We start from the raw sequence: 20,311 nt of genomic DNA, 5'->3' as shown, positions 1-20,311 counted from the left end.
GCACGTGAAGGCATTGTATCAACACAGCAGGTGGTTTGCCACAACTGCACGGGATTAAAATATCACCTGTTTGTGTTTTGGAAGTCACTTACCATTTTTATGTATTTTAGGGGAGCAGAAGGAGATGGTCACGAGAAGGCGAGGGCCTATTCTTAAAAATCACCGATGTCTATTTGCCGAGGCAACCACTATGTGCCAGGCACTGAACGAGACACCTTAATTATGTGATCTCAGTCAGCACTCATGAAAACCCTTCGAATCACAGCCCAGAAGATGAGAAGAATTTGAGACCATCCGGACCAACTCGGATATGTGTCAGAGAAGTCAGCGAACAACAGAGCTTAAAAAGAGGCGAAGAGAACGTACCCAGTGTAATTTATTTGCTGAGTGGCTGACTTACAGCAGTCACTGGAATTTTAAGAGGAAATGGAGCCTCCCGTAACATTCTATCTGAAAGGAATCTAGACATTCCCAAGTGCCGTTTATGAGCACTTCGTAATAGGGGCTCCCGTCAAGATGGCGTCCTGGTATCAAAGGACAAGCTTGAGAAGGCCAAGCCGAAGGGCAGAGAATCTGCAGTGCGGGGTCCAGAGGGAGGAGAAAAGGGGTGCATGTCAGCTATAACAGAGACCGGTCTCTGGCAATCCTGACTAAAGGTTTCATTGCTTCCTTGATGGTGAGCGATGAAAAGCACCACGAGAAGTCCCCAGATGTGCCCGTGATGTATATATTTTTGCTTAAATTCACTGAATATAGTTCTTACTCCAAAACACAGGCCCAGTAGTTCTCGATGAACTTTATTCTTACCTGCAAAAAATTCCAAGTTAAAGAACTTCTCAAAGTGGGTTGGGTCCACCTCGTATGACTAATGTAGTAGAGATTTCGGCGCTCGGCATGGGCAAATCAGAAGATACTTCTGGACAATCTCGGTCACCTGTAGGTTTTAAAACTGACAGATACGGGAGTGGAAATAACCCATAGGGGGATAGAGGGCAGATCTAAGGGACAGCGTCTGGGGGCAATAACGGTCCCATGATCAAGTACAAGTTTCAAGAGGAGCAAAGGTATGAAAACAGTTAGTGGAAGGCAGAGGCTGCCAATGGAGCAGCAGGCAGAGACCCCAGCTCTGAACAGGTAGGTTCAGGCTGGGGGGTGAGCCAGAGCCCGGGAGAGCCGCGTGCATCACATTGTGATGTGAATCAACAGGTCGGGACATCCGAAAGACAGCATCTCCTGCAAAGTGTTAACATAATAATAATAACAAGAAAAATGTAGTAGGTATTTATCTTACACCGCCAACTCAGATGTACAAGCGTTACGCTTCTTTATTTTAAGAATTCACATTCATCTGACTCTGCGTCCCCGTCCAGCTGGCTGGGAATTCATTATCGATCATTATCAGGAAATGGGTGTGGGTAGGTCGCCCTCTCTCTTAGGTAGCTGAGGAGGAGGCTTAGGCGGGAGGCAGGACATCGTAGACAATCGTCAGCTCTTCTGTCCTAACGATGCTTCGGGGATGCTCATTGTCAAAATCTTTATTGTCATGGTCATGATGCCTGAACCCTCCAGCATCCGCTTGCGTGGGAATCCATTGATGGTTTTGGATTGTGAGATTCTGCATAAATCCTTCAATGACGTATGCAATCAAATCTGGGTCTTCCTGATTCTGAAGTTCCTTCGCATGCTGAGCCCTGGCACAAGGTCCTTGGAGTGGGCAATGTAGGAATGGGGTAGACCTCTGAGTGGGAGGCCTATCTTGGTCCCCCAGGCCCCTGCTGAAGCACATAGCTGTCTGATGTAGCATGACCACTTTTCCCAGAGGGTCTCAGGTTGGAATTTCTCACTTGAAATTAGTGGTTTAGGCAGAACAGAAAATTCTCCCTTTGGGCAAAAGCCTTTCATGGCCTTAACTACCAAGAAGAGAGCTGTGAGTATAATCTTCGCGGGACCCTCTGTCGAAGATAAGAAGGAGAAAAATGCATTGACATTCTGGAGCAATTTGATGGCTTTAGTTTTGGGGAAAAAAAAAATCTTTCAGCTGAAATGGAATTAGAGTTGACCTTTTAAAAAAAAAATTTGGTCTTGGCTTTCCTGAAGAAATGTCTTCCAATGCTGAAATATACAAAACTCAACGCAGCGGGGAAATTATGGGCAATTGCCTTGAACCTTCTTGGTATGAGATTTCAGAGCATCTAGGGTTACATAATTGTTTCCAATAGTCAGAAACACACAAACACTTAATTTCATTGTTTGACGGGTCTCCGTTGTGGTTCTGTGCTGGCGAATTCCAGAGAGCTAGTTGCACGCAGAGTTTTTTGTTTTGTTATACATATATCGTTTCTCGCCTGTGTAAGTCCACCAATGGGATAACTTCCTAGAAATGGAATTGCTGGATTCCAGAGTATGTGTACTTATATTTTGAGAGATTATGACATATCCCTCCACAGAGACTGCTCTAATTTATATTAGGACAGATCTAGGAATATAGGAGGGTCCCTGTTTCCCACATTCTCATCAACACAGCGTCGACTTTTCTCATCTTTACCAATCTGACAGATGAAACAGAGCTTCTCCTTTGTAGTTTCAATTTGCATTTTTCTTAACCCGAATGATACTTTCATAAGCGTAAGAGCCAAGTTAATTTGCTTTCTTGTGAGAAATGGATTGATATTTTTGGTCAGTTTTTATATTGGGTCACCCGTCTTTTTCTTATTGATTTGTAAGAACTCTTTATGTATAAATGAAATTAGTCCTCTCTCCGTGATATGAGTTCTAAGTATTTCCTCCAGTTTTTTCCTTTGAATTTTAACTCTGCCCATGGCAGTTTTTGTCACACAGCAATTCTTCGTATGAATTTAAACTCACTAATCTTCTAAAAGTTGGTTTGGGGCTCTTATATGTTAGTTAGAAAGGTGTTCTCCAGTCATAGGCATTTTAGGATTTCTCATGATTTCTTCTAGCATTTTTAGGTTTCATTTTTTACATTTAAACCTTAAATGTCTATGAAATTTATCTTGGTGTATGCTGTGAATGCACCAGGTAGGGTAAGGTAATGTATGTTGCAATGTTCATTCATGTTCCACGTCCGTTTCGAATTAGCTCAGGGCTCTAGGACCCAGCGGACAGAGAACATCACTGGCTACCATGGCAAGAACATAGATATATGGCGATACAAAACCTGACTCTTTAAGGGTTCCTCTTGAAAGAAACACATTTACGCTCCCATTTCGTTGATCAAAGCAAATCAGATGGTCAGAAGGAGAGGAGAACCGGAATGTTTGTGAACAGATTCAGTGATCACTGCAAGAATTATGGATCCAACTCTTTATTTCCAGATGCCAACGTGGTTCTCTCAGCTGTATCTAAGGACGAATCCACCTTTTCTCCACTGATCTGAAATGCCTTCTTTATCGTGGTCTAAATTCTGTTACGTATTTCGGACTATTACAGAGTTTCTATTCTGTTCCAATGATGGGTCTGTCTATTCACGTGCTGTATGGTTTTAATATTATTCAATTATGATTTTCTATGTTTTAGTATCTGGTAGGACTAGTCTCCCCTCGCCACCCCCTGCCCGGCCCAGTATTCCCTATTTTTTGAGGATTTTGTTATTCTCGTTTGTTTATCTTTTTCATATGAATGTTGGAGTCATCCTATTTAGTGACCATATCCTGTTGGTGCTTTTTGTTGGGTTTCCATTAAATTGGTATCTTAACTTGGGGAGAACTGTCATTTTTGTGAGGTAGGGCCTTCCTGCCCAAGGCTGTGTTGTGTCTTTCCTTCTGTTTGTTCTCACGTTCTTCAGCAGCATTTAAAATTGTCCCCATCTACTGCCCACATGCTTCTCGGCTAGTTCTTGACCATTTTGTTAACATATTGCTACTGTGTGAAAAGGGACTCCTCATTCTTTTTCCTTCTTCTCCCTCTCCTTCTCCTTCTCTCTTTCTTTCTCCTAATTTGTGGGCATGAAAGTCCTTGGTTCCTCTGGCCCCTTTCACAATTATTAAATTGGAAGCAACGATAAGGTGGGATATAGGCATGACCCAATGTTAACATAAGGGCAAGTCAGAGTTGTGCACAGACATTTTTGCTTTCCCATGTTTAACCTCTAGAGATCATAGGACAATGAACCTGAGCCACAGGTTGTTATTTACAAAGTTCGTCTCTCTGGAAAGCTGGCAAGAGGGAGGCAGGTTAATCCCAAAGGAAGAAAAGCAGTTTACTCGACAACTCCCAGCTTAAGCCATATCAGGCATGTCCTGGGTGGCGAAATGAAGGAGCGCATCCCTGGGCCAGATGCCTAATGAAGTGCCTGCAACCCTTATCGGGTATTTTTGGAACAGAGTCAAGTCTAACCAGAGTTTAAGCACCGGAAGGGGGGCTTCAGATTAGCCAGAGGAGTGGTTCTCCGCTCTGCTAGCATTCGAGAATCCCTAAGGGAACTTCTGGAAAGCACTGATGCACGGGCCCATTTCAGACCAGTGATGTCAGAAGCCGTAGGGGTGAGGCCTGGGGCAGGGGGTGGGGAGGTCAACACCTTGCAAACGTCCCAGGAGATTTTACTGTGCAGCAAAGTGGGGAACCACTGCTCTAGACCAACGTTGTTGCTGAGCAGATGAGGGGTGGGCAGTGAGAGGTGGTGAGGTGTCCGTGGTCAAGCTGAGAGCCATTACGAGGTCTCCCGGGTCCCCACCCCAGGTAACGGGAGCTCTGCCTCCCGAGGCTGCCAAGCCTACGGGCTCCTAAGTGTTTGAGGGTTAGAACTCTTTTTACCCTGTCGACAACCCCAGGAAGGAGGCATCAGGCTATCCCCATGAAATGGGAAGCCAGTTGGGGCGCCTGGGTGGCTCAGCTGGTTGAGCATCCGACTCTGGATTTCGATCTCGAGGCTTGTGAGTTCAAGCCCCGCATTAGGCCCCATTCTGACAGTGCGGAGCCTGTTTGGAATTCTCTCTCTCTCTCTGCCCCAGCCTCTCTCTCCCTCTGTCTCTTTCTCTCTCCCTCTCTCTCTGTCTGAAAACAAAAAAAATTAACTTAAAAAAAAAAAAGAAAGAAACAGGAAGCCCGTTCTGCAGCTTGCACAAGGGTATGCAGTCAAAAAGGGCAGAATTCAGGAGGGAACCCCTGCCTGCCTGACCCTTGTGCCCTGGGCCAGCCTCTTATTTACTCGGGCCAGGAGGCCTCGGGGCACTACCAGCCACATCCCCCTCCCTGGGGAAATAGTGAGTTATATAATACGGTCATTAAGAATTGTTTACATTTTAAATATGTTTAGCGGTGCAACCTCTTTGTCAGTTGAAACCTGACTTCAATAACGGGGAGCAGGGCCGCCTAGCTGGGGGCAAGCCGGGGTCGCCGAGCCACCCGCTGGCCCCCTCTGCCCCGTCGCGCCCTGGCGTGATCCCCCTAGGGAAGCGTTGTGTTTGAAAAGCAGGGGCATAAGATGCTCTAACATTAGATGAGCAATAATAAAAGAGGAAAAGAACGAGAGGGAATCGTTATCCGTTCATCTGCCGGTGGACATTTAGACTGTTCTCACCTCTTGGTTATTGTGGAATAATCCCGCGATGAACAAGGGAGTGCAGACATCTCTGTGAGATTCTGATTCCGATTTTTTCGGATATAGACTCAGCAGTAGGATCGCTGGATCGTAGGGTAGCTCTACTTCTTTTTTTTTTTAGTACATTTTTAAGTTCATTTATTTATTTTGAGAGAGACAGAGAGAGCAGGGGAGGAGCAGAGAGGGAGGGAGAGGAAGAGAATCTCAAGCAGGCTCTGCAGGGTCAGTACAGAGCCTGACGCGGGGCTCGAACTCACAGACTGTGAGATCATGACCTGAGCTGAAGTCGGCCGCCCCACCGACTGAGCCACCCAGGCGCCCCGCCCCCTTATGGTGGTTTTGATTTGCATTTCCCTGATGATGAGTGGCATTGAACATCTTCCCATATGCCCGCTGGCCATGTGCACATCTTTAGTGTCTTCTTGAATGTCTAGTCAAGTCCTTTGTCCATTCTTTAGTAGGGTTATTTGCGTTTTTGCTATTGAATTATAGGAGCACCTTATACACTTTGGATATTCACCCCTTATCAGGTAGATGATTTGCCAATATTTTCTCCCATTCTGTAGGTTTCCTTTTCGTACATGCAATGGAGTATTATTCAGTCCTAAACAAGAAGGAAATTCTGTGTTCTGTGACACCGCGGACGAACCTGGAAGGCATTATGCTGAGTGAAATAAACCAGTCGCAGAAGGACGACTTCCGTAGGATTCCACCTACATGAGGTATGGAAAGTAGCCAAACTCACAGAAGCAAAGAGGTGGAATGCAGGTGGCCAGGGGCTGGGGGCAGGGGGACACGGGTTACTATTGCTATCGAATGGGCGTGACTTGTGGTTGTGGAAGATGGAAAAGGCCCAGTGACCGGATGCACACTGCGGTGTTTACGGTCAACCGTGCTGTATGCACACTTCATTCGTTAAAAGGGTTGATCTTGCTCTAATAAGACAGAGACGGAGGGATTCGGCTGGATCTCCTCACTTTGCGCCTCATTTCCTCTAGAGTAGCACGTGAGCTTTTTGTGTTCTCGTTTTGCCACCCCCAGATCTGGCAGACGGAGCCCCCCCCCCCCCCCCCCCCCAGGCTGAAGGAGGGCCTGGTTTTAAGGGCCACACCTTCAGGGCTCTCGGGTTACCCACCCAGCCTCTCGTAACGAGCAGATGGGCATCTGGGGTACGCGTGTGCACTGGCCATATTGGACCACTTTTCTCTGCCACCCCTCCCCCAGGCTCAGGGCAATCAGAGGCCCGGATGCCAAGCCTGGTTTGGAGAGATTTTCTCCAGCAGGCCCCGTCCGCCCCTGCCCACCCCCCTCCTCCCAGTGCTGGCAGCTGCAAGGGGACCTCTAGACCTGCTAAGTGATGGGACGGTAGGGGGCAGGGGGGCCCGCTCCAAAGTGCCTCTGGAAACAATTTCTTCTGCCCTGCTTTGGGAGTCTGTGAAATTTTCTCTCCTGTCTCCCTGTTGCCTTTCTCGGCCTCTGTCTCCGGGGTCCTGCTTTCCCTCTTGGCCCAGCCTGCTCTCCGTGCACGTGCGCGCGTGTGAGTGGAAGTCAGAGTGTGCTCTGTGTTAACACCTCTCTCCCCGACTTCCATCCCTCTCTCCTCTGCTCCTCGTGTGCGAACAGCCCAGGTCTGCCGGGGATTCCAGCCAGTCGGGGTCCCCCGATTGCCCACCTTGGCCTCAGGGTCTGGAGGCTCCAGGAGTGGCTCAGACACGGTCCCGTCTGCTATAGGCATGACAGGTGGGCGCTAAAACCAGAATGCTGGGAGAGACGGGTCACAGGGCCCAGCAGCCTAAATCTGTCCTCGATTCGCCCTCCGTCACATTCTCACATTCTGCCCCGGTGTGCCCAGCTCCACCATGGGCTCCTCGGGGGCAGGGTCCGTGTTAGACTACCCTGCGCGTGGCAGGACGACCTACCCCCAGCATGGCCGCTGTCGTGTGCTCGCTTGGCCGGGAAGGCCGACAACTTCAGCGAATTGCATTGTTGCAGGAATCTGGCATCAGAGGACCGAGGGCCATGTCACCAGACAGCCAGACGGCACCTCCCGACTTTGGTATTGCGGACGTCTGAGCTCATGCCGGGGCTTGGACCGGATCAGCCGTCCGGGTGTGGATGGGGCACAGGGACTTGGCCGGATCAGTTTCCTTAAACCCCAGAAAGGGGGGTGGGTGGGTGCATTGAGCAGGACACCCCCACTTCACCCTCTCACAGAGGCTTGGGGCTGTCAAAGCTTGAAAGGGGTGGCTCGGGGGTAGATGGAAATGCCCCAAAGCCAAGAGCTATGATCGGTGGTCCCCCGGGACCCCGTAAGCCTGGACAGGGAGCGGTTTAGCAGGACTTCAGATGGCAGAGTCCCAGGGAAGAGCCCCAGATGGCTGGAGGAGACTGTCTGCCAACCCCAGAGGATGGGGCTCCGAAAGATCTCCTGCATCTGGGGAACTCGAGGGACACAGCACTGTTGACCCCAGGGGTGGGGATTCAGGTCACCCCTGCTGCGTCTGGAGCCCCACACGGGCCTTCATTCAACAAACACCCCCTGCTACAGCGTCAGTCCCAGAGTGCCTACACAGGGAGTGTACTCTCTCAGGGCTGCTGGGACAGACGACCACAAACAGGGGTGGGGCTTAGAACAAAAGAATCGTATTCTCTCACAGTTCCGTGGCCCGGAAGGCTCAAACCCCGATGTCAGCAGGGGCCACACGCCCGCCAGAAGCACGAGGGGGAGAATCCCTGCTCGTCTCTGGCTAACGCTGGCCGTCAGCATCCCCGGTGGTCAACCCTCCCGTCTCTGCCTCGGACTTCACGTGGCCTTCTCCTCTGTGTGTGTGTCTCCTCCCGTCTCCTAGAAAGACTTGTCATTGAATTCAGGGTCCCCCTGAATAGTTCAGGATGATCATCTCAAGATCCTTGATGACATCGACGAAAACCCCGTTTCTACGTAAGGGATGTTGACAGGTTCTGGGCGTTAGGACGTGGACAGGTCTTCTCAGGGGCCATTGTTCAGCTCACTCCAGATAGCGTTAACAGAATCCTTTTCCAGAGCACTTCCGTGGCCCAGGGACTGTTCTCAGTGCTTTCCTCCACTGGCCCACCTCACCTTCATGCTTGTGGGGTGGGCACCAACATTATCCCATTCGCAGGTGAGAGGGCCTCCAGTTGGTAGAGGTGAGCTGAGGGGTGGGATTTCCCAACCCGCCACAAAGTGCAAGTAGAAATCAGGGGGACCGTGAGCCCAGCTCCTCCCCACTGAGCCACCCTGGCTGAGGCTCCGGTGGGTCCTTGGAAGGGTACAGAGAGAAGCCCTCGTGACAGGCCTTCGGGCTGCCATGTCCCTGGGGACTGTTGACATCTGGGTGTAGCCTAACCCGGTCCACACAACAGAGGAGCTCAGGCAAAGCGGTTGGTTAGAGGCTGAGTTTTCCTCCCGCTCACTCTTCTCTGGAGGGCTGAACTTGCCCAGGGGGCGTGGGGGTCAAGGTGGGTGCCCCAGACTCCGGTCATCCCTCCCGACGCTCCATGTTGGTTTGACTTGCTCTGGTACTTTCCTTCCTTATAAGCCACAAAACAGCCCCATCCCACAACATTTCTCCTTATATGCCCAGAGTCACTGCCCGAGGGGCTTTGGCCCTTCAGGGCGGCCACCCGAGCAGTGAGTGGTGATGTCAGGGCCCCTCCTCGCTGGGACCTCTGGCATCAAAGACCCCGTCTTCTGCACAGGGTGTCCTGCAGGGACAGAGCACCCGCCTCTGACCACGTAAGTGTACGAGCTCATGCCCAGTGCCCAGCATACGGTGGGTGCTCAGTAGAAGCTTGGAGAATGAATGACGGACGACCCATTCGGCGGGGAGGGCCCTTCTCTGCTCTGGAACCCCCTCTGTCTGGCATGAGGAGTCCAGGCTTTGCCTACATTTTCTTCCTGACATCATACCTCGCATACCGTACCCCCCACCCAGAGGGGACAGACGGGAGACCCTGGCTGCCTCCTAGCCCGGCCCTCTGAGGGCCACGTACAAAAGACGGCCAGCTTTCGTACATATCCGGAGACTCACAAGCTCTCAATCAAGCCAAAACCAGCTGTGGAAGTAAACAGAAAAAGGATACGTTCAAAACAGTAGAATTGAAAATCCCACCCACAGCGGCAGTTTCGTGTGACTGCAAATCAGCAAAACACCAAAGGTGACCGAATTTAATTACTGTCGCTCATGTCTGGGTGTCTGTTGATGCACAATAACGTTTAGATGGGAAATAAAGACATAGGTAACTCACAAAGCTTTCTGTATTTTCCATAACATTGATCGTTTTTGCCTTCAGTCGACAAAAGTCACTAATTATCTTGTTATAGTAGTGATTTTTCGCACAAATTGGCTCTATTGGCAGAAATCGTCTAAAGGACGAGTCTTGAACAGCTTTTGTAAAATCTGCTCAAACAACTATGAACCGGGGTGCTGTGATTTTAAGCTGCTTTGTAGCTGCCGCTTCTCTCTGGGGACAGTCACATGTTTGCCTGGAGACTTCACAGGCCAGGGCTGGGTTTTAACCAGAGCTCCCGAGACCGGCTCCTTATCCTAGGGTCCAGCCTTGGGGGTCCTGTAGACTGCCTTCCGTGCTGCCTGCCCCTGTTGGGGATGATGAAGAAGCTGGTGACGTTCCTGGCGTGGTCCATCTGGGGGGCACGGAGGAAGGGGTGGAGGGACTTCCGTTTCATCGTGGGGACCCGCACAGCTCTGTGCTCATCCACAAGGAAGTCCCTTGGGCTCGCGGCATCTGGGTCAAAGGGTTGCATCCACCGGCTGAGGGGAAGAGAAATACTGGTTCACTCTTGGAAAGAGCCAAGAATGGGCTCAGGGGTCACCTTCTGGAAGCCCTTGTGAATGGGAATCCACACTCTGGATGCCAAGCCCAGCTTCATAGCTCACTCCCGGCCTGTCCTTTAATACCCGTGAGATGCTGGGGGTGCAGAGCCCTTGGTGGCCCTGAGCGGCTGTCTCCTTGCTTGTAAAATGCAGATACTTCTAATACAGCAGCATAATAGTTTCATGCTGGTATAATCCTACTGCTGGCATACTGTTGCCTCTCTGGTCTCCTCGACCTCTCTCAGAGGTGGTTAATATTTTTATTTGTTTTTTAATGTTTATTTATTTTTTTTTTCAACGTTTTTTTTTTTTTTTTTTTTTTTTTTTTGGGACAGAGAGAGACAGAGCATGAACGGGGGAGGGGCAGAGAGAGAGGGAGACACAGAATCGGAAACAGGCTCCAGGCTCCGAGCCATCAGCCCAGAGCCTGACGCGGGGCTCGAACTCACGGACCGCGAGATCGTGACCTGGCTGAAGTCGGACGCTTAACCGACTGCGCCACCCAGGCGCCCCAATGTTTATTTATTTTTGAGAGAGAGAGAGACATAGGGGAGGGGCAGAGAGAGAGGGAGACACAGAATCGGAAGCAGGCTCCAGGCTCCGAGCCGTCAGCACAAGAGCCCGACGCGGGGCTCGAACTCAAGAACCGGGAGATCGTGACCTGAGCCGGAGTCGGACGCTCAACCGACTGAGCCGCCCAGGCGCCCCAGAAGTGGTTAATTTTTAAGAGAAAAGACATCGCTGTGATACACGCTGCTCGGAATGCCGGTGTGGCTCTCCTGCCTGGCTTTGAGATGCCAGGCAGGTTGCCTAACTTCGCACAGTTCTTCAAGTGGACGTAATGTCTACCTTGTCGGGCTGTGAAGAGAATTCCACGCAAATGACACATGCACTGGGCCTGGCATATACTTAGGGGTTTCATGCTTGGTGTGCGTGTGTGCGTGGGGGTGCGTGTGTGTGTGTGTGTGTAAACACGCTTACATATAACGTATGATAACTATGCCCAGATGTGTGTTTGAGTAATGCTTTATTGGATCAGGAAAATAACCTTTCTTCTTCTTTTTTTTTTTTTAAATATAATTTATCGTCAAGTTGGCTAACATACAGTGTTATGTGTCCTCTTGGCTTCGGGCGTAGATTCCCGTGGTTCATCGCTTACGTACAACAACCCAGTGCTCATCCCAACTGTGCTCCTCAGTGCCCATCACCCGTTTTCCCCTCTCCCCCGTCCCCCCATCAATCCTCAGTTTGTTCTCTGTATTTAAGAGTCTCTTATGGTTTGCCTCCCTCCCTCTCTGTTTGAAACTATTTTCTTCCCCTTCCCCTCCCCCATGGTCTTCTGTTAAGTTTCTCAAGTTCCACATACGAGTGAAAACAGATGATATCTGTTTTTCTCTGCCTGACTTATTTCGCTCAGCATAATACCCTCCAGTTCCATCCACATTGTTGCAAATGGCAGGATTTCATTCTTTCTCCTTGCCAAGTAGTATTCCGTGGTATCTTCTTTATCCATTCATCAGTTGATGGACATTTGGGCTCTCTCCATAATTTGGCTATTTTTTTTAATGTTTATTTATTTTTGAGAGACAGAGAGAGAGAGCATGAGCAGGGAACGGGCAGAGAGAAAAAGAGACACACATACACAGAATCTGAAGCAGGCTCCAGGCTCTGAGCTGTCAGCGCAGAACCCAATGTGGGACTTGAACTCATGAGCTATGAGATCACGACCTGAGCTCAAGTCAGACACTTAACCGATGGAGCCACCCAGGCGCCGCTAATCTGGCTATTGTCGATGGCACTGCTATAAACACTGGGGTACATGTGCCCCTATGAACCTGCACTCCTGTATCCTTTGGATAAATCCCTAGTAGTGCGATTGCTGGGTCGTAGGGTAGGTCTATTTTTAATTTCTTGAGGAACCTCCACACTGTTTTCCAGAGCGGCCGCACCAGCTTGCATTCCCACCAACAATGCAAAAGAGATCCTCTTTCTCCGCATCCTCGCCAACATCTGTTGTTGCCTGAGTTGTTCGTGTTAGCCATTCTGACAGGCGCGAGGTGGTATCTCATTGTGGTTTTGATTTGTATTTCGCTGATGATGAGTGATGCGGAGCATCTTTTCATGTGTCTTTTGGCCATCTGGATGTCTTCTTCGGAAAAGTGTCTATTCATGTCTTCTGCCCGTTTCTTCACTGGATTATTTGTTTTTTGGGTGTTGAGTTTGATCAGTTCTTTATAGATTTTGGATGCTAATCCTTTATCTGATATGTCATTTGCAAACATCTCCTCCCATTCTGTCGGTTGCCTTTTAGTTTTGTTGATGGTTTCTGTTGCCATGCAGAAGCTGATCTTGATGAGGTCCCAATAGTTCATTTTTGCTTTTATTTCCCTCGCCTTTAGAGACGTGTCGAGTAAGAAGTTGCTGCGGCCAAGGTCAAAGAGGTGGCTGCCTGTGTTCTCCTCTAGGGTTTTGATGGTTTCTTGTCTCACATTTAGGTCCTTCATCCATCTTGAGTTTATTTTTGTGAATGGTGTAAGCCAAGTGGTCCAGGTTCATTCTTCCGCATGTTGCTGCCCAGTTCTCCCAGCACCATTTGTGAAAGAGACTGTCTTTTTTCCATTGGATATTCTTTCCTGCTTTGTCAAAGATTAGTTGGCCATACATTTGTGGGTCCAGTTCTGGGTCTCCATTCTATTCTATTGAGCTGTGTGTCTGCTTTTATGCCAATACTAGACTGTCTCGATGATTACAGATTTAACCTTTCTTCTTTAAAAAAAAAAAAATACGCCTTGGGACCCCTAAGTGGCTCAGTTGATTAAGCGTTCAACTGTAGATTTCAGCTCAGGTCATGATCTCGTGGTTTGTGAGTTCAAGCACCACATTGGGCTCTGTGCTGGCAGTGTAGAGTCTGCTTGGGATTCTCTCTCTCTCTCTCTCTCTCTCTCTCTTCCCTTCTCCTGCTCTCTCTCTCTCTCTTTCAAAGTAAATAAAAATTAAAAAAATCTGTCTTATCTGTAAAATGGGAATTTTAATCTCAGTCTTGTCTGCCTCCTCCAGGTGAGAAATCAAGCGAGATCCTGGGAGGCAAGATCCCTCAAGACCCACAAAGCCCTGTACAGATATGAGGCGCTCTGGATTAACTTGTTGAATGAAGGGGTGTGATTGAGGAATGAGGCATACAATTCTCTTGGCTCTTTTGCAGAACATTAAGGACCTTCCTGCCCTGAGATTCTTCCTGCTCTAAGCCATTTGCCCAAGGTCAAGGAGCTAGTAAATGGTGGAGTCAGGAATTGAACCCAGAGCCTGGCGGGGGGGGGGGGGGGGGGTGGAGTCAGGAGGAGATGAGAAGAACACCCAAGCAAACATCTGCCCCCAAGGCAAAGATCCTGCTCCCCCCACGCTCACCCCTGGGTCCCGGAGGCGCCACAGATCTCAAGTCAGCTGAGTCTTCTCCAGCCGCTTCCTGTGGGTTGGGAGGGGGCCCCCTTGACCTTTGAGGGGGTCCCTTTTGTCCCCTCCATCCCAACCCTCCTGCTTCCCGCTCACACACAGAGATTGGGTCTCATCCAACAGCTCAGAGCACTTCCTCCAGGTGACCCCTTTCAAATCCTGGTTCCACCATCTCCTGGAGTGTGACCCTGGGTGACTCACTTAGCCTGTCTGAGCCCCATTGCTCATCCCTGGTCTTGGACTAGCGGAACGCTCCTGAGGAGAGCAGGTGCAGGAAGCACCTCACGGTGCCAGGAGACAACCTGGCAACCCAAGCTGGGCTCAGTCTCTGCTTCTGTGTGGGAGCGAGCAACCTTGGTCAAGTCACTTTACCCCCTGGGGCCTCTGTCTGCTCTCTGCAGGGTGGAATTAAGAATCTCCTCGTCACAGCGCTATAGGAATTCGACGTGATTTTGCACCACACCGACCCAGCCCAGGACCTGGCACAGGGAGGGCCCCCAGAAGACTTGAGGCCTCCCTTCCTGCCAGACACTGTGCCCAGCACAGGAGCACAGATGCCCGAGTCTTAGTTCCTGCCTGCGGGGAGCTTGGGTTATAAAGTGCAGGGAGCTGAACGTTGTAGTGTTGTTTTTGTTTTTGTTTTTTTTTTAATTGCAATAACCAGTTCTCCAGGAAAGCCAATAGAACTTTCCACTTTAATGCAGCACGAACAGAAACAATATATACTCAGCAGAAAGCGTATTTAATGACACTTTTGCAACTCAAATGCCTTGTCCTTCCTGAGCTGCCTTGGTGGCAGGGATGGTTTATAAAGGTAGCCTGCCCACTGAGTGCGGAGACAGGGTTTACATGGGTTAAGATGTGTGAGCCAGACTTAATTCTCCCCCAGATTTATTATTCCTTTACTTTTCCTGTGCTCATCCACTGCCTGGACATAAACACCCACACAGTCCCTTTTTATTGATTTCTTGGGGTCTTCAATTATTCCTCTTGATGTACATTCAAGGGAAGATACAGCAGGGGTCTGGCATGAGATTCGTTGCATTCATTCACTCATTCGTTCCGTTTTGAAGAATAAGTCACAGTCCTGCCCTCAGGGATTCTTTTGTTTCAAATTTTTGTCGTGGAAGAATTCAAACGAATACAAAAGGTAGAGAGAAGACATAAGGAAACTCACATACCTGTAGCAGCTTCCGTTACAAGGCATGTGAAGCCAGTATCATTTTTTCCTTACCCCCAATCCCTTTTCTCCCTTGGATTGTTTTGAAGCAAATCCTATCCATCATTTCGTTTCACTTGTGAGATTTAAAAAAAAAAAAAAAATCACAGCCACAGCAGTGTATCACGCCTTGAAAAAAAGGTGCTTACTTCCTTCACATCAAGCCATTGTTTCCCCTAACTGGTTCCTCAATATTTTCTTCTTCTTCTTTTTTTTTTTTTTTTTTTTTTACAGTTGATGTGTTTGAATTCAGATCTCACACAGCCTTTAGTTAAAGTGTCTCCAAGCCTCCTCTGTGTCTGGGGAGGTGAAACTCACATAACATGAAATTAACCATTGTAAAGCATACAATTCAGCCTCAGGTCCACCCACAATGCTGTGCATCCACCTTTGCCATCTAGTTGCAAACTATTTCAAGCACCCCCAACAGAGACCCCATACCTGTTAAGCAGTGCTCCTCCTTCTCCCCGGTCCCCAGCTCCCCAGCACCTGGCAACCACTCATCTGCTCTCCGTATCTATGCCCTTGCCCAGGCTGGACGTTTTGGACGAATGCAATTACGTAATTCGTGACCTTCTGTGTCTGGCACCTTTCACTTAGCATAATGTTTCCAAGGTTCCTCCGTGCTTTGGCACCCCATGTATGCCATTCCTCTTTGGGGCTGGGTCCTGTTCCAGAGTGTCACCTCTATTCAACCGTCCCTCCCTTCCATGAGTAATTGATCACTCAGTCTTATCAGTGATATTTCCAAAGTGTGTCTGACAATGTCCCTTTTCCTCCGTCAGACACCCATCTGCTGCTCGGTCTACTGCCGCCTTTCACCTCACTTCCTTCTATCGCCTCCTCGCCTTGGAGGGAGAGAGCAGTGTAGAATTGTGCAAAGGAAGTATTTGCTCCAAGGAAGGGAGTGTATTGAAGCCAGAGGTCTCAGCGCCGATCACATCTCCGGCTCCCACATTTTCCCAGAGCTTCACACACAGATCGTGGAGGTTCGGGGAGCACTAGCCAGCCTCCCTGGATCACTCCGCACTCCAGAACTCAGTAGGGCTTAGGGACGAGGCCAGTCGTGAGCGGTTTTAGCTTTGGGACCCATGAGTCTGTGCAGTTACTCGTAAAACAGCTGGCTGTGTCCTTGTCTTGGAACACATGGGTGTGAACAGGAGGATGTAATACACTCTGGGCGCGGAGAGTGTGTGCTGTGGGTCACGGCTGGGTGCGGTGTACCTGCTTTGCAAGTCCCAGGACGTTTTGCTTTGCAAATTGCAATGGCAACGGCATTGCTTACTGGGGTTGACAACTCTGTCCGGAAGAAGCGTGCTCTGGGTGGCTGAGGGATTGATGGCCACCAGGAAGGGCCTGTTGGAACCCACCGCGGTCCACCGGGTCCTCCTTCCAGAGAACAAGCGACTCTTTTATTTTTAATTAATTAATCCTTTGAAAGAGAGAGTGAGCGAGCAGGGGAGAGGAGCAGAGGGAGAGAGAGAGAATCCTAAGCAGGCTCCATGCTCAGCCCGACCCGGAGCTCGATACCACGGCCCTGGGATCATGATCTGAGCCGAAATCAAGAGTCGGATGCTCAACCCACTGAGCCACCGGGCGCCCCGAGGACGAGGGACTCTCGGTGCCCATGGCTGTAGCTGCTGCAGTGCCCTCCTCGGCCAGCTCAACCGCAGCCGCGTGCAGCTCCCTGGGGGCCGTGGAACATCCCACACCTGGGTGTCAGAGCGGGCTTCTGGTGGGCAGTGGGGTGGCCGGGGAAGCCAGCCTGTGACCTGCGGGGGGTAGGGGAAGTGGCAGTAAGAGTCAGAGTGGTGGCAATAGCTGTCACTGATGGTCTCGTAGAGTAGATGCCCCCCCATCAGTTAGGTGCAGAGGCGGCGACAGTTAGTGACGTCGGGTAACGTGGCCCAGGCTGTGTGACTCTGAAGCGTCAATCCAAGAGTTGAGCTGACTCTGAAGTCAGCCTGGATAGCTGCGTGGTGGGAGGGAAGGTCCGAGAAGCTTGAGAGAGGAGAACAAGATGTGTGGCATCCTCCCTCCACTCCCCTCCATTTCTCCATCCTTCCCCCTCCCCCACATTTCCCCATTCCCTCCATTCCCCATCCTCCCCCCTCCTCCATTTCCCCATCCTTCCCCCTCCCCCACATTTCCCCATTCCTTCCATTTCCCCATCCTCCCCCTCCCCCACATTTCCCTATCCTCTCCTCCCCCATTTCCCCATTCCCCCCATTTCCCCATCCTCCCCCTTCCCCCACAGTTCCCCATCTTCCCCACATTTCCCCGCCTCCTCCACGTTTCCCCATCCTTCCCCTCCCCCACATTTCTCTACCCATAGATCTGTATAAAATGCTGGGCAAGCATAAGCCTTTCACCAGTAGACAGATCATCCCACGTGCACAACTTCGCTGGACCATCGCCTCTTCAAACTCCAAGCACCATCTCGTTTCCAGACACCACTTCTTTCCCCATCAGCCTCCCTGTCATTACTTCCTCTTTCTGCAGCCTGGAGGACAACAATCCTATCATACCAAGACTCTGGGTCATTATTTTCACATGGAATCACTTTGCCCGTGGTTCCCCCATCCCTGCAGGCAGGGCAGACTTTGACTCTGGTAGGATCCCGCAGTCCACCCCCTTGGGTCTGTGTCTGGACTCGCGAGATTCCCGGCAACCATGCACCTGCACGGGTCAGTGACATGGGACCCAAGTCACCCTAATCACACCTACCAGAACCTGGAGATTCCCTGATGTCTCCTTGTCTCCCCCTCCCCAGACCTCTGGTTCATTTGCTTCCCCAAGATGGATTCAGTAGGGAACATTCCTCTCTGCAGCACAGGGGAAAGTAGGAGCCATTTGAGGGGCGCTCCCTCACCTTTCCGCCAAGGTGCTTAGAGTCATGCTTTTGCCCTCTGTGTCTTCTCCCTAGAATGGCGTGCCACCCGTGGGGCCCAGGGCTCCCCCTCCTGTGCTTGGTGTCCCATCCAGGCCCCATTTCACCACCCACAACTAACTTCTTCTATTTTCTGTCTTCAAACTCGCGTTCGGAATTTTATTATTAAAACACGCTCAAGGAGCACCTGAGTGGCTCGGTTGACTGGACGTCCAACTCTCGATTTCGGCTCAGGTCATGATCCCAGGATCCCAGGATCATGGGATCGAGCCCTGCCTTGAGCTCCACGCTGACCATGGAGTCCTGCGTAAGTCTCTCTCCCTCTCTCCCTCTGCCCCTCGCCCCTGCATTTGCTCTAATTAAAAAAAAAAAAAATGGAAAGACAATCCTCACGTTTTCTAAATGACTCTCAAGGTCCCCTCTTCCCTGCCTTTCGATGCCAAACAGCGGCGGAGCGACGTTGACGGTGTAGACTCCCCTCCCCGACTGCTCGTCTGCCCAGCCCCCACCGCCACTTCCTGGTCTCACCCTCCCCCATGGTGGTTCCTGCCAAAGTCGCCCGCGGACCAGTGTTGGGACGGTTCTAGAGGACGCTCTTCATCCTTCGCCCTGGGACTGCTCGGCCCCGTTCCGTGTTGGCCATCCGTCTCTGCTGTGGCACCCTTGTCCTTGGGCCTTCACGAGACCACCCTCCTTTGCGGCCTCCCTTGTGGTCTGCTTGTTCCCTCAGACGTTGGTGTTTGGTTAAGGGCACCTCTGGGCTCTCGGCCCCGCGCGTGCTCCCTAAGATACCTGTCTCCGCTCACTGTCTCAGTCAACACGCTGACCGTGCCACCCGTCTCCTTTCCTCTTACCCTCCAGATCTACACGGACATCTCTTCTGACGTGACCCACGGGCATCTCCAACCGCATGCGTCCGCATCTGAGCTCATCGCCTTCCTGCAGAAGAATGTTCTTTCTGTAATCCCGAGCGCCCAGAGCAGGGTATCGTTTCCAGCTTCCCGAGCTCCCGACCTAGCAACCTGAGTGTCAGCCTCGATTCTTTCCCGTCCTTTGCGCAACCAGCCACTAAGTCCTCGTCATGGCACCTGCTGGCATCTCTCCGGGCAGCCCCCGTTCTCTGCACGCTTCCCCAGTTCCGTAGCTCGGGCTACAACATCTGGCTTCCCGAGCTCCCGACCTAGCAACCTGGGTGTCAGCCTCGATTCTTTCCTGTCCTTTGCGCAACCAGCCACTAAGTCCTCGTCATGGCACCTGCTGGCATCTCTCCGGGCAGCCCCCGTTCTCTGCACGCTTCCCCAGTTCCGTAGCTCGGGCTACAACATCTGGCCATCCTGCTGCTCCTCTCCCGCCCCAGCCCGCCCCCAACCACGCATCCTCCCCTGTGCAGGCAGAGCGATGGCGCTGAAGCATAACCTAGTCAGCGAGTCGCCCGTTTGTGATAGGGCCCTGTTACCCACCACTCTTCGGACAGACGCCAAAAGCATTGTGGGTGACGTCAGTGAGATGGCCAGATAAGATGCCCCTCGCTTGTATCTCTCTTTCGACAGCAAGACTTGGCACCCTTCCGTGGACCGAATGCCCTTGGGGGGACTTTGGGGTCCTGCGCCATACCCTGAGGGGCCCGGGAGGCATCTCGCCCACCCGTGTGTCAGGTAACAGTCACACCGACCTCCAGCCCTCTTGGCTGCGGTCTCAGAGTCCCTGGAGAGCGCTGACCTGGACCATCACCCACAGACAGGAGAGTCTTTGTGAACAGTCTAAGAGTCCAGTGGGAAAGCTCCAGAACATCCTTGGAGCAAAAAAAAATCCCAGTTTGGACGCACCGGAGGCAGGAAGAGGGACGGTTTGACTCCTCTCCCAGGGCGGCACCGCTTGGTGCCTGGAGAGCCCTTGTCAGCCTGTGATTTCTCCCACGGGGCGAATGAGAGCTCAGGAGGGATCGCCCGGCTTCCCCACCTGCGTGGGGTGGGGAAGAGGCCAAAGTCCCATCTAGAGGACTGAGTCACAAGTGCGCAATCTGGGGGCAGAACAGTCAGGGCTTAGGATATGGGGCCTGCTCACCATCTCATCCCCTGGGTTCATTCATTCCCTGCTTCACTCCTCAGCCCTCCCCCCTGTCCCCTCCGCAGCTCTCCTCTTGGTCCTGGGGTGACAACTCAGGCCACTCTCCCTGCCCTTCTCTTCACAGTCCGTGGCACTCACTCTGGGGGGGCCTCGTCCCCCTCAACGCTCCCTTGCCCATCCAGGGGGACAGATCCTGACCGCTTGCTATGCCCCAGCCCAGATTTCTCTCCCAAACCTCTGAAGCGAATCCCTTGGCCGTCTCCTGCGAA

This window comes from Panthera onca, chromosome B3, assembly GCF_046562875.1.
Source record: "Panthera onca isolate mPanOnc1 chromosome B3, mPanOnc1 haplotype 2, whole genome shotgun sequence".
Taxonomy (NCBI): Eukaryota; Metazoa; Chordata; class Mammalia; order Carnivora; family Felidae; genus Panthera; species Panthera onca.
Note: the sequence above shows the minus strand (reverse complement) of the source record.